The sequence below is a fragment of the Macaca thibetana genome, chromosome 4 (assembly GCF_024542745.1).
Source record: "Macaca thibetana thibetana isolate TM-01 chromosome 4, ASM2454274v1, whole genome shotgun sequence".
NCBI classification, from domain to species: Eukaryota; Metazoa; Chordata; class Mammalia; order Primates; family Cercopithecidae; genus Macaca; species Macaca thibetana.
In genome coordinates, this window is record NC_065581.1 from 133,838,788 (window position 1) to 133,852,228 (window position 13,441).

Genomic DNA, 13,441 nt, shown 5'->3' on the forward strand with positions numbered 1-13,441 from the left:
CAGGTATTTCTTTGAGACAGAGTCTTGCTCTGTCACCCAGACTGGAGTGCAGTGGCACAATCTCGGCTCACTGCAACCTCCGCCTCCCAGGTTCAAGCTATTCTCCTGCCTCAGCCTCCCAAGTAGCTGGGATTACAGGCACCTGCCACCACACCCAGCTAATTTTTGCGTTTTTAGTAGAGACAAGGTTTCACCATGTTGGCCAGAATGGTCTCTAACACCTGACCTCCAGTGATACCCCCACTAGACCTCTCAAAGTGTTGTGATTACAGGTGTGAGTCACTGCATTCAGCCTCAGGTATTTCTTTACAGCAATGTGAGAACGACCTAATACACTTTGCTTATACAACAAGAAAGGACAGGCTCAGCTGACACACCCAGCTTGCCCCTTCCTATAGGTTCAGTGTGGGTGGTGCTGGAATAGGATGTTGGAGTAGGATGATGGAGTAGGATGCTGGAGTAGGATGTAGGGGCAAGCAGATGATTAATTCCAGCTCAAATATTACCTCCTAGAAGATGGTAGATTAAGTAGAAGCATCAGGAGATCTCTTCCTGTTAAAATAATTATAGAATCTTCCACAAAGAATCAAGGAGGTGAGAAACAGTGAACAAGACTCTGAATTACAGATCCTAACAAGGAGTTCTGACAGTTTTCCATGATAATGGGACAACTTTCAGAAGATTGCATCCTCAGTTTCCCTCTGCCACGTTCCTTGGATCAAATATTTTCGCTGCAATGATTGACCAGTTTCCAAGGTCCCTTTTGTCCCCCAAAATGAGAGCTCCTCACCTCTCAGCTGACTCCAGAAAGCAGCATTGCAACCTGCCTCAGGGAGAAGCTTCTCGCTCACTGTGGAGACACAAAGGCGACCTCTCGCAGCCTCCTGTCACTGCTCTGCTCCGGGTTGTCAGCCTCAGAATTTTATGAAGAGCTTCAGTGAATCTTTGGTCCATCCCTCTTTTGTTTCTGCATTTGGAGCTCCACTCACCAAGAGATTTTCGCTTTCCACCCATTTCTTTGCTTTGCTTTTTGAAGGACTATCTGACCACAAAGAGGCCTGGTTTGGTTGCAAGCATGTTTGTTCATCACTAGCTTCAAGTCCACAGGGTCTGCAGCTGTGGTCAGGGATTATGCATGATGCAGCTGGGCTGGTCCCTCTGTAATAACTGAGGGATTGAGGTAAATGTTGAAAGCCCGTAAACTGTTAATACAAGAGTGCTTCTTTTCTGCCCCCATCCCCATCCAAAACAGTGTGGATAGGCAGAATCAGGAGCCTTTGACAGAAGCATGTGACACAGATGTGAATTCTTGTATTGTTCCAAGCTTCCTCTCAGTAGAGACTATTTTTTCTTAACTAAGATATAATTCTGAGACTTTCTCAAACAAATATGCAAATGGCTTAAATTAAGGGGAAATTTGTTATAGTGAAAAGAGAAGGGAATTTGGAGCCAGGCAGATGTTGATTCTTGACTCTCAGCTCACCCCCTGAGTAGGGGTGTCCCAGAAAAATTGCCTGACCTTTGAAAAATGGGAACGATAACACATACAGGGCAGGAGAGGTCTGCAGGTTGGAGATAAGGAACATGAAGTACTTACTACAGCGCTTGGCATGCAGAGAGTTCTGTATAGATTATTTACTGTGGATGTATTATTTTTAAAAATCACTTGTTTGATGATTTTGGTTGAATGGGTGCACCATATAATACATTGGATAGGTTTAAGTTTATTGATCCTGAAGAACTGGCACCATATTAGAATAAGACAATGTTCTTCTTTATGAAGTTAATATGTACATATACTTTCTTTTTTAATATGTATACACTTGTTATCGGCACTGGAAGTTCTGTGCTTCTTTCAATATTGTAGTTATACATAGGGAGTTCCTGGGTAAAGAAATCATGCAACAATTTCGTGTAGGGAACAACTGTGCTGGCAACTTCAAGATTTGAAGAGGAAATTTAGGAAAATTGATCAGTGCCAGAAGACGGGGTAGAGACGAGAAAATAACCTAGCAGTTCTCCTGGATAAGGGTATGCTGTAGCTTGGATATTTAATCCTTCAAACCTTATGTTGAAATTTGATCTTCAATGTTGAAGGTGAGGCCTAGTGGAAGGTGCTTGGTTCACAGGGGGCGGATCTCTCATGAATGCCCTTTCGCTTTCAGTTCCCATAAGAGCTGGTGGTTAAGAAGAACATGTGGGTTCTCCACCTTCCACTGTGAGTGGAAGAAGCCTAAAGCTCTCACTAGAAGCAGATGCTGCTGTCATGCTTCTTGTGCAGTTTGCAGAACCATGAGCCAAATAAACCATTTTCTTTATAAATTACCCAGTCTCAGGTATTTCTTTATAGCAACATAAAAAGACTAAGACACGGTATAAAAGTCAGGCCAAATCACCTCCTACATTAGGCTAAGGTGAGGCTGGTGGTATTCAGGGTGCATATGCTATCTGATTAAGGGATTTTAATTTTGGGATGAATTAGTGCCTTTCTTTTATGAGTTCTTCTGTGTAATTTTGCTTTTTGGCAAGAAAAAAATAACATGGACTCATTTCCTATCTAAATTTGCATCCAGGAAAGCACTGGCACAAAAAAATTGTAGAACTGTGAGACCTGGAAATATCTGGAACTTTAGAAAAATCCTTCTCTTGGTAGGCTGTCATGCTATTCAGAAAGGGAACCAGTGCCATTTACTTTAAAATCAGTGATTTGTATTCTAAGCGCAAATGGCAATTTAGATGTTATTATTCTTTATGGAGTAATTTTTCCAGCTTATGAATATTTTGTGTTCTTTTACAAAACTTTATTCTTTTGAGGAATAACTATAAAGTAAATTCAACTGTAGAAAAGTACAAAGGAAAACGCAAAAATTTTGCAAATTCTACCACCTAGTGAGAGATTATCACTGGTAATATTTGATACTTATAATTCTTCCAGGCATCTCTCTAGAGGGTTGTGTGTGTGTGTGTGTGTGTGTGTGTGTGTGTGTATCTGTGTACAATGTATACATCTCTCCTCTCTCTCCATCTATCCACCTCTATTTCTATATACAACTATACATACATATATATGCAGTTTTGTGTGGTGTATGATGTGAACATCTTTCTATATCAATAAATCTGGATGTACATTTTTGTGTAATTAAGAAACGTGTCTAGGAATGACATCAGCAAGATGGCTGACGAGAGATGACTTGGTGCTCCTCCCCCTGACCAAAAAAGGACCAACACAACAAATAAACAACTAAGATTTAACTGTAGTGTTGAAGGAGAGTGCTGGAGTGCAGCAGGGAATGGAGAGGCACCTGTGGTGATTAGAAGCCCAGGAGGACACTATGGAGGCACCTGGCCTGTGCAGCTCTACCTGTCCCACCCAGATTGAATTTGCTCAAATACAGAAGGGATTTCCTTTTCAGGGAAAAGGTGAGCAGAAGAATTCCAACAGTCTCCATTGTCACCACAGATACCTGCCATCTTTACTACATAAGAATTCCACAGTCCTTGCCTGAGCCTGGTTTGCAGAGCTGCTGGGAATTCACGCAGCTGCACTGCTCCAGATTAGGAGCAGGAGGTGTGCCCTCCCTATGTCCTGTGGTCCAAGCTGCTTCAGCACTGTGCCATCTTGAGGCCAGAGCCACCTATGGGACATGCCTTGCTCTGGGGGCTAGTAGCCACTGCACTTCTCCAATACTGGAACTCTTTCTTTATTATGCCAAGCCTACACCGGTGGTTGAACACAATACTAGCTGCATGGAACCTGGGTCCAGGATTTGCTGTGACGATGGTCTTGCACGGCAGGGAAACCAACTCTCATCACCAGAGGAACAGTCTGGCAGTCCTGCCCAGTGTAAACCCACCCTTGAGCCAGTCAAACCATGGTATGTCCTCTCTCTTGTTTATTTATTTTTTCTTTTTATTTTTTTGTAGAGACGAGGTCTCACTCTGTTGCCCTGGCTGATCTCAAACTCCTGGGCTCAAGTGATCCTCCCACCTCAGCCTTCCAAAGTGCTGGGATTACAGGCATGAGACATAGCACCAGTGTGCCCTCTCTCGAACTGGAGAGATGCCTGAGCCACTGGGCAGCTGACATGCCCCCAGGCCAGTGGAGTAGCTACATGCCTAGGTCCAGCGTCTAAGGAACAACCCAGTGGTGCCTACCTTCCTCAAGGTCATGTCCCTGGCCTGCCCAAGGGCCCTGTGCCTGCAATCAAGGCTTGAGAAACAACCTCATGGGCTGCCTGTGGCAGAATTATTTCCATGCCAGCTAAGCAGTCATGACTCCACATCTGGGACCTGAGAAACAATTCCACAGGCTATACTTGACAGGCACAGCCCCAGGCTGGTCAAGCAACTGCACATCAGTGCCTGGCCAGAATAACAGGCCTTTGGCCCCAACCCCAGAGAGCCAGGCCCCAAGTTGGCTGACCCACCTTGCATACGCACACATTCCAGAACTGAGAAACAGCCTTGTAATCCCACCCTCAGCAAAGTAGTACTACTACCACCACCACAAATTCTCAGCCTAAGCCACAGAGACACAAACATCATTCCATGAAAAGACTGCATGGAGACTACGTTACTGCATCTACCTAGAACCAAAGCCAATGCACTCCACGAAACTGACACCCCAAGAGTTGTATATACAAACAAGTATTTATCTACAGAACCTACTCCATAAAATTGGAAGAGGCAACTGTTCTATCAGATGCATAGAAATCACTATAGAAACACAACAAAAAAAGAAAACTACAGGTCAATATCCCTGATGAACACAGCTGCAAAAATCCTCAACAAAATACAGCAAACAAAATCTAACAATACATCAAAAAGATAATACACCATGATCAAGTGAGATTTCTACAAGGGATGCAAAGATGGCTCAACACACACAAATTAATAAATGTGATACATCACATAAACAGAATGAATGACAAAAACTATATGATCATCTCAATAGATGCAGAAAAAGCACTCAATAAAATTCAGCATTCCTTCATGATAAAAACTCTCAATAAATTAGGTATAGATGGAAAGTACCTCAACACAATAAAGGCCATATATGGAAAACCCAGAGCCAACATCATACTGAGTGACGGAAAGTTGAAATATTTTTCTCCAAGAACTGAAACAAGATAAGGATGCCCCTCAACATTCTTATGCATCATAGTACTAAAAGTTATAGCGAGAGCAATTAGGCAAGAGAAAGAAATAAAAGGAATCCAAACTGGAAAGGAGAAAGTCAGACTGTTCCTACTTGAAGGTGACATGATCTTATATGTAGAAAAACTGAAGACTCTACCAAAAAATTCTTAGAGCTAATAAAAGGATTCAGTAAAGTTGCAGTATACAAAACCGACACTCAAAAATCAGCAATGTTTCTATACACAAACAACATACTAGATGAAAAAGAAGTCAAGAAGCCAATTCCATTTACAATAGCTACAAAATAATCCTTAGGAGTAAATTTAACCAAAAAGTGAAAGAACTTGACAAGAAAAACTACAAAACGTTGATGAAAGAAATTGAAGAAGAAACAAACAAATGGAAAGACATTCCATGTTCATGAATGGGAAGAATCAGTATTGTTAAAATGACCATACTACCCAAAGGACCTACAAGTTCAATGCAGTTCCTATCAAAATGCCAATGATATTCCTCACAGAAATAGAAAAAAATAATCTTAAAGTCTGTCTGGAACCAAAAAAAACCCCTGAATAGCCAAAGCAATTCTGAGCAGAAAGAACAAAGCTGGAGGCATCACACTATCAGACTTCAAAACATACTGCAAACCTGTAGTACCAAAACAACATGGAGTAGCTACATGCCTAGGCCCAGGGTCTGACATAAAAGTAGACACATAGAACAATGGAACAGAGAAAAGAACCCAGAAATTAATCCATGTATTTACATGAAACTGATTTTTGACAAAGGTGCCAAGAACACTCATTGGGGAAAGGACCGTATTTTCAATAAATGGTGCTGGGAAAACTTGGTATCTACATGCAGAAGAATGAAACTAGACTGTAACCTCTCATCCTATTCAAAAATCAACTCAGGCCAGGTATGGTAGCTCATGCTTATAATCCCAGCACTTTGGGAGGCCGAGGTGGGTGGATCACTTGAGGTCAGGATTTCAGCTGGCCAACATGCTGAAACCTCATCTTTACAAAAAATACAAAAGTTAGCTGGGTATGGTGGCATGCACCTGTAACCTCAGCTATTCAGGTGGCTGAGGCATGAGAATCGCTTGAACCTGGAGGTGGAGGTTGCAGTGAGCTGAGATCATGCCACTGCACTACAGCCTGGGCCACAGAGTGAGACTATCAAAAAAAAAAAAAAATTCAAAATAGATCAAAGACACAAATGTAAGACCTGAAGCAATAAAACTGCTAGGAGAAAACATAAGGGAAATGCTTCAAGACATTGGTCTGGGGAAAGATTTTATGAAAAAGACCTCAAAAGCACAGGCAATGAAAGCAAAAACAAATAGGATTATATCAAACCAAAAGACTTCTGCATCCCAAAGGAAGCAATCAACAGAGTGAAAAGGCAACATACAGAATGGGAGAAAACATTTGCAAACTATTCATCTGGCAGGGGATTAATAAACAGAATATACAAGGAATTCAAACATCTCAACAGCCAGAAAAGAATTTTAATTAAAAACGTGCAAACAATCTGAATAGATATTCCTCAAAAGACATACCAATGGCCAAGAAATATATGAAAAATTGTGCAGTATCACTAAGCATCAAGGAGATGCAAATTAAAATCACAGTGAGGTATCATCTTACCCCAGTTAGATTGGCTACTATCAAAAAGGTAAAAAATAACAAATGTTGGCAAGAATGCAGAGAAAAGGGAACTCTTATACATTGTTGGTAGAAATGTAAACCTGTAATCCTAGCACTTTGGGAGGCCGAGGCATGTGGATTGCCTGAGCTCAGGAGTTTGAGACCAGCCTGGGGAACACGGTGAAACCCCATCTCTACTAAAAGTACAAAAAATTAGTGAGGCGTGGAGGCGTACACCTGTAATCCCAGCTACTTGGGATGCTGAGACAGGAGAATCGCTTGAACCTGTGAGGTGGAGGTTGTAATGAGCCTGGATAGCGCCATTGTATTCCAGCCTGGGCAACAGAGCAAGACTCTGTCTCAAAAAAAGAAAAAGAAAAAAGAAACGAAAGAAAGAAAGTAATGTAAACTAATATAGCAACTAGGGAGAACAGTATGAATGTTTCTCAAAAAACTATAATTAACGCTACCATATGATCCAAGACTCCAACTATTGGGCTTTCTAAAGGAAAGAAAATCAATATATTAAGGAGACATCTGCACCCCTATGTTTATGGCAGCACTATTCACAATAGCCAAGATACGGAATTAACCTAAGTGTCCAACAACAGATGAATGGATAAAGAAAATGTTGCATATATACACACAATGGCATACTATTCAGCCATTATAAAGAATGAAATCCTGTTATTCATGGCAATATGGATGGAACTGGAGAATCTTCTGTTAAGTGAAATAAGCTAGGAACAAAAAGTTAAGCACTGCATGTTCTCACTCACATGTGCAAGCTAAAAAATGTTGATCTAATATAAATCAAAAGTAGAACAAAGGATACTAGAGGCTAAGAAGGATAGGGGGTAAGGGAAATAAGGAGACATTTGTTAAAGGAGCCAAAATTACAGTTAGATAGGAAGAATAAATTCTAGTGCTCTATACCACTGTAGATGACTATAGTTAACAATAATATATTACATAGTTTCAAATAGCTAGAAGGAGGATATTGAATGTCCCCAACACAAAGAAATGATAAATGTTTGAGAAGATGGATATGCTAATTACCTTCAACTGATCCCTATCTATTATACATCATTATGCACCCTATAAATATGTACTATTATATGTCAAATAGATAATTGAAACATTAGTAATCACAAAAAGGATGTATGCAACCAAAATTATGTATAGCAGACTATAGTTGCAGCAAGCACAATTTTTGTTGCAAAATTACAGTGTGGTTAAAGGCATTTCTCTTACAGCCTGGCATTGATGATGTGGTACCCACACCATGCCAGAAATTCTGAAGACAAATTTTCTTAATAAATTCCTTTCTGCTTTGAAAAAAAGAAAGATTATTCATTTATGATGAATAATATGCAGCTTTAGAAAAAAACTCTTTAAATTCTTTAAGATAATTTAAACAAATTACTAACAGAAATTGTTCTAATGACAATATGTGTACAACCTGTGTATATATTTGTTTGACTATTTAGGTTTTTTAAATTTGTGCTTATTTTTCAAATAATTTTATGTTTAAATTCAAAAAGTACTAAGCTCCCTCTAACTCCTGCCTTCAGCTACTTGGTTCTCCTTCTGAAAAGCAAAAAATATTACCCTTTTTTTGTATATTCTTCTAGAGATAACTAGTTAACTATCCAACTAGTTAATGAATAGTTGGGTAAATGTATACATTTGCAAAACATACATTTATGTGAATATACATACATATAAGTGCACATTTATATATCATTTTCTCTCTTATGTATAAATGGTAGCACCTTATACACACTACTACTCTCTAGTTTTTTTCAAACAATGTGTCTTTGATACCACTTTAAGTATCTTTATAAAGAATTTTCTCATTTGTAATACTTCCATAGTATTTCATGGCATGGAACATCATAATTTATTTAACTAGATCCCATGGATAGACATGTATGTTGTTTCCAGTTTTTGGTTATTGCAAATAATACTGTAAGCAATAAACTTGTGAAAATATGTCACGTGACTGTAAATATATCTGTAAATTAAATTTCTGTAAGTGGAATTACTGAATCAAAAGAGATGTTGCCAAATTACCTTTCACAAAAGTTGTTCTAATTAAATGACCATCAGTAATACATAGGAATGCCTATTCCTCCACAGCCTTAACATAGTGAGTTATCAAAATTGTTTATCTTCATTAATCTGATTGAATAAAAATAGTATCTTTATGTTTGTTTGTTTGTTTGTTTGTTTGTTTGTTTTGAGATGAGGTCTCACTCTGTGGCCCAGGCTGGAGTGCAGTGGCACGATCTCGGCTCACTGCAACGTCCACTTCCTGGGTTCAAGTGATTCTCCTGCCTCAGTCTCCCAAGTAACTGGGACTACAGGCACTCGCCACCGTGTCTGGCTAATTTTTTGTATTTTTAGTAGAGATGGGGTTTCACCATGTTAGCCAGGATGGTCTCGATCTCCTGACCTTGTTATCTGCCCACCTCAGCCTCCTAAAGTGCTGGATTACAGGCGTGAGCTACCACGCCTGCTTCTTTATGTAAATTTAATTTTCACTTATCTTATTATGAGTGAGGATAAATACATTTTCATATATTTAAGATGAATTTGACTGGACATGATGGCTCACAACTGCAATCCCAGCACATTGGGAGGCTGATGCACGACAATCTCTTGAATCCAGGAGTTCAAGACCATGCTGGGCAATATAGCAAGACGTCGTCTCTACAAATAATAAAAAAGTTAGCAGGGCATGGTGTCACATGCCTGTGGTCCCAGTTATTGGGGAGGCTGAGGTGGGAGGATCGCTTGAAGCTGGGTGATCAAGACTGCAGATGAAGGGGACCAGCCCCTCCACATCTGTGGGTATTTTTCGTCAGGTGGGACGAGAGACTAAGAAAAGAAATAAGACACAGAGACAAAGTATAGAGAAAGAACAGTGGGCCCAGGTGACCAGCGCTCAGCATAGGGAGGACTTGTGCTGGCACTAGTTTCTGAGTTCCCTCAGTATTTATTGATCACTATCTCTACCATCTCGGTGAGGGGGATGTGGCAGGACTATAGGGTAATGATGGGGAGAGGGTCAGCAGGAAAACATATGAACAAAGGTCACTGTGCCATAAATAAGTTTAAGGAAAGGTGCTGTGCCTCGATGTGCACGTAGGCCAGATTTATGTTTGACTTTAAACAAACATCTCAGTGCAGTAAAGAGCAGTATTGCCGCCAGCATGTCTCACCTCCAGCCATAAGGTGGTTTTCTCCTATCTCAGTAAACAGAACCTACGATCGGGTTTTACACCAAAACATTCCATTCTCAGGGGCGAGCAGGAGACAGATGCCTTCCTCTTATCTCAACTGCAAAGAGGCCTTCCTCTTTCACTAATCCTCCTCAGCACAGACCCTTTACAGGTGTCAGGCTGGGGGATGGTCAGGTCTTTCCCTTCCCACGAGGCCATATCTCAGGCTGTCTCAGTGGGGAGAAACCTTCACAATACCCAGGCTTTCTTGGGCAGAGGTCCCTGCGGCCTTCCACAGTGCATTTTGTCCCTGGGCACTCGAGACTGGAGAATGGCGATGACTTTTGCTAAGCAAACTGCCTGCAAACACTTTTTAACAAAGCACATCCTGCATGGCCCTAAATCCATTAAACCTTGAGTCAACACAGCACATGTTTCTGCGAGCACAGGGTTGGGGCTAGGGTTACAGATTAACAGCATCTCAAGGCAGAATAATTTTTCTTAGTACAGAACAAAATGGAGTTTCTTATGTCTACTTCTTTCTACACAGACACAGTAACAGTCTGATCTCTCTTTCTTTCCCCTACAGCAGAGAGCTGAGGTCGTGCCCCTACACTCCAGTGACAGGGTGAAACCCCGTCTCAAAAAAAAAAGGTGGAGGAAAAATTTGTATTTCCTTTCCTGTGAATTGCTCATTCATAGTATTTGCTTATTTTTTGTTTATTATTTTCTTATTGATTTGCAGGAGCTTTTTACTCACTAGGAAAAGTAGCCTTTTGCAATATGAATTATGAACATTTATTTTTAAATAATAAAAAAGTAGAAAAAGTGTTTAATCAAACAAGACATGCAAAAATTGTGTGCAAATGTTTATTTTTCTTGTGGTGAACAGTGAGAATAAAATAATTTATGGACATTTAAGCAGTAAAGTTAAATGAGCATGACTTTAGTCAGATTTAATTCATGTGCAAACTGGCTTAAGCAAAAGATTAAAAAAAAAATTATGTAAGAGGAAGCCCACAGATGGGCAGCTTCAGCTGTTATCAATTGTCATCAAAAATCCAGGTTATTTTTGTCTGTCTTGATATTCTTCTCCCTACGTCATAATCAGCCTAGCTCCTTTTGCAGTTATGAGGTTACCACCAGAAGCAACTATGGCTATGTACCTCCTGTGTAGACCCAGTAGGAGAGTGAAGTTGACTTTTAAATGAAATGAAAGCCTTTCCTCCAGAGATTCCATCAAATCTCTTCTCATGTTTCATTGACAAGAATTGGATTATTGGCCCGGTTTTCAATCATTGGCAGGAGGGATTGAATTATTTTTCACTCAAACAGATTCACCACTTGGTCCGAGATCAATACTCCAAAAATCATTACTGCCACTCACCATGGAGGTAAAGCAGATGTAGGATAGATTCCTCCAGCACCAGTCAAGTGGCACAACTTTTCAGTGTTTTGTTTTCCTTCTCCATCCATTGAGAATAATGATAGTACCTGACTCAGAGAGATTTCGTTCAATGCCTTGCACTAAGCAAAAGCCCAAAAAAGTTTGCCCCTTTCTATTGCCTTCTGTTCCTTCCTAGCATGACTATTGTTTTTGTTATTATTACTACTTACTGAATGTCTGTTTCAGCAGCAAAGTTTGGGAAAAAGCAGCTGAATCCTCTCTTTAGAAGATATATATGGCTGTTACTAGAACATCCTCATCCTGTTTCTGACTGATCAGTTGTGTCTTCATGGGTTGTTCATCACATTAGAATCTGAATGGCATCAGTAAGAAATTTTATCATTCACAATTGACTTTCATAGATTTATTAGTGAGATGAAATTTTAAATTTTAAACTTACCACAGAAATATTTTTGACAATTGAAAATTAATTTTTCCATGCAGATATCTTTCCTTTGGCTTTTTGACATACATAGTGCTATGCTTTCCCCCAGTGTTTTCACAGAACTCGCTGGCAGGCACTGAAGCAGAGCACGGGAAGATGAGGAATGACAACAGGAAAAGGAGGCCTACATCATCATCACTTGCAAAATGTTTCCCCTATTGATGCATATTTTTTGCAATTGTTTTCCTCTAGGCTATGCTTTGTTTGATATTTTAATGTATATGTGCTACTGTCTTCTCAACCATATATAATTATACCTATCAAAGCCAACATAAATTATCCACACAATAAACAGAAAGAAAAAATTATTTAATAACACCATATGGCAGACATACGAGATAATATCAAATGGCCTAACATATAAATAAAGTTCCAGATGTAGAAGAGAATATGGCAGAAGAAATATTTTAAAATATAATGCCTGACAATTGAAGAAAAACATAAATCTCAATATTCAACCACATTTAAGCACATTTATTACTCTATTCTCACACTGCTAATAAAGACATACCTGAGATTGGATAATTTATAAAGGAAAGAGGTTTAATTGACTCACAGTTCCATATGGCTGGGGAGGCCTCACAATCATGGCAGAAGGCGAATGAGGAGCAAAGTCACATCTTTCATGGCAGCAAGCAAGAGGACATGTGCAGGGGAACTCCCCTTTATAAAACTGTCAGATCTTGTAGGACTTACTCACTATCATGAGAAGAGCACAGGAAAAACTCATGCTCATGATTCCATTACCTCCCATTGGGTCCCTCCCATGACATCTGGAGATTATTACAACTCAAGGTGAGACCTGAGTGGGGACACAGAGCCAAACCATATCAGCGTATCATAGTCAAACTGCTGAAAACCAAAAATACATCTGAACAATAAAAGCTGAGGGAGTTTGAGGCCAGCAGAACTAGGCAACATGAGATACTAATGGCAGTTCTTTGGGCCAAAGAAAAATAATCAAATGTGGAAGCATAAACCTTTAGAAAGAAAGAAAAAGCACTGGAAAGAGAAATATCTGAGTAAATATAAATATATAATTTTTCTTTAAAATTTTAAAGCAGCTATTTACCATATAAAGCAAAAATAAGCAATATATTGTGGGATTTAGTACATTTGTACAAGTAAAATACATGACAATAGTAGCACAAATGACTAGAGGGTAGGCAAGTGGAAATATACTGTTTAAGTATTTTACATTCTTTGTAAAGTGGTAGAATGTGAAGTCAAGGTAGACAGTAATAAATTAAGGGTACATATTTTAATTTGTAGAACAGTGCTGTTCGATAGAATTTTCTGAAATTACAGAAATGTTCTGTCATCTTCACTGTCCAATATAGCAGTGACTAGCCACATGTGGCTATTGTGCACTTGAAATGTGACCAGTGCCACTAACAAATTGGAATTTTAGTTTTAACTAATTTAAACTTAAATAGTAGCATAAAGCTAATTGCTACCATACTGAACAGAACAACTTTAGAATAACTACTGAGAAGATACAAAAAGGTATATCTGAAAAGCCAATATAGAA